Source organism: Brachycentrus maculatus, unplaced genomic scaffold (assembly GCF_059751285.1).
Source record: "Brachycentrus maculatus isolate JH-2025_06_01 unplaced genomic scaffold, ASM5975128v1 h1tg000711l, whole genome shotgun sequence".
NCBI classification, from domain to species: Eukaryota; Metazoa; Arthropoda; class Insecta; order Trichoptera; family Brachycentridae; genus Brachycentrus; species Brachycentrus maculatus.
This window is the reverse complement of record NW_028281442.1, coordinates 391327-393037: the sequence shown is the minus strand read 5'-3', so window position 1 is coordinate 393037 and position 1711 is coordinate 391327.

The window sequence follows — 1711 nt, the reverse complement described above, 5'->3', positions numbered from 1 at the left end:
GAAAAATAGCTTCTTTTCTTTAATCACTTCTTTATTCAAAAAAATATCGGACTTACTCTTTTCTCTGAGATTTGATAGACATACGCTTACCACCGATCGGTGTTGTCAACGTTTCTCCGATAATAATATTCAAAATGCGCTCTGAACCATCTGTCACTCGACACAATAAATATCAGTTTTCATTCCTAAACACCGAATGGGCCGGAGTCGACGTTGGCAACACCGCAGCCCGGTAAAGCGAGCACCCGTTCATAAAAGGTTAAAGATTTTTCATAAAAGGTACAAAGTATTGGATACGCAAGGTAGGTGAATTGGCGTCCTGTGTTCAACCGCGACTACTTGGTGCATCCGGAGGAACCCCCCCGGGCGCTCAAGTGGAGTGACCCGGGCAAGGTACTGTCCATTTTATATTCGCATCTTAAAACCAATCCCAATTGCGCTGTTTATTCATTCTGTTTCCGGTAGAAGTGTGCAAACTTCACGCTGACTAGGTACGCTCCTACGGTATCCAAGCACCGATCCATCGCCCCGTATCAAGAACGGAACGCAGCCCGTGCGATACTCCCGCACGTCTAAACTCCATGATGATATAATGTAATATTGTAATATAACCTCCGCATTCATGTTAATTGTAACCCATATGAATTTACTGAAATCTCATGTATTGGATTGAGTCATAAAAATAAACGATTTGCCGGTTGAGCCGAATATATTAAAAAGTGCTCTGTTTTAAGTATGTTTTTTTTTAAATACCAACTTTAGCACCATTATAACAAAACCAGATTTCTCACAAAAACCACAAGGTGCCAATGTGTATTTCAATATAATATTCGTAGCGCACTTTATTCCGATATACAAATACAGACACTGTTCGTCTCGAGCTTTCTTCAAAGCAACAACTTTACGTAATCGACACTTTCTTATGTTGTTTAACAATAAGTGACTTACTCTATTGACTGGAAACATCCCTGTTTACCATAGCCGATACTTTTAAATTCTGATCAATATATGTGGAAGTGTATTGTATCGAATCATTCTTTTGACTTTTGGAATGCATTGCATTCCATGAATTATTCAAAATCTCGGTTTAATGACGCATGCAAATAATATACACGCGTGTTATGTACTTTCAACCTCTCCATTTCACCGATACAACACGCAGCATCTTTATTCTAAAAAATATATGAAAATTGTGACTCAACCTAATAATGATCGCCTTAAATACTTACTCTTCAGCTGACCGGAGTATGGAACTTTTGCAAGTCAGTACCTAAAGAAATTTTACTCGACAGTTTTCCTATGTAGCGAGCAATATATCAAATTGAATATCCTATTTTAAAATAATAGTCTTAGTTTTATTCTAATGTTAATCTTTGTAATAGAGAAAATCAATATTTATAAATACATATTTATATTTCTTATTACGGGGTATAATTTGGGAGAAATCTATTTTCTGCTAATGTAGTGAAAATCTTGTGAAATCAATATATTGTGACTAATGAATAAAGTAAGCTAGCGAATGATGTAATGTATAATTAAGTGTATGATAAATTAATTGAAAGCCAACTTTTATATATGTTATATGATTTTCATTCTTCTGATTTCAGGTTTTATCTAAATGTACGCATTGTTAAAATTCTAGGTATTGGGTAAATTTACGTAAGGATTTTAAATTGTACGTTCGTCTTTTAACTTGATGTTTATCCAAGGA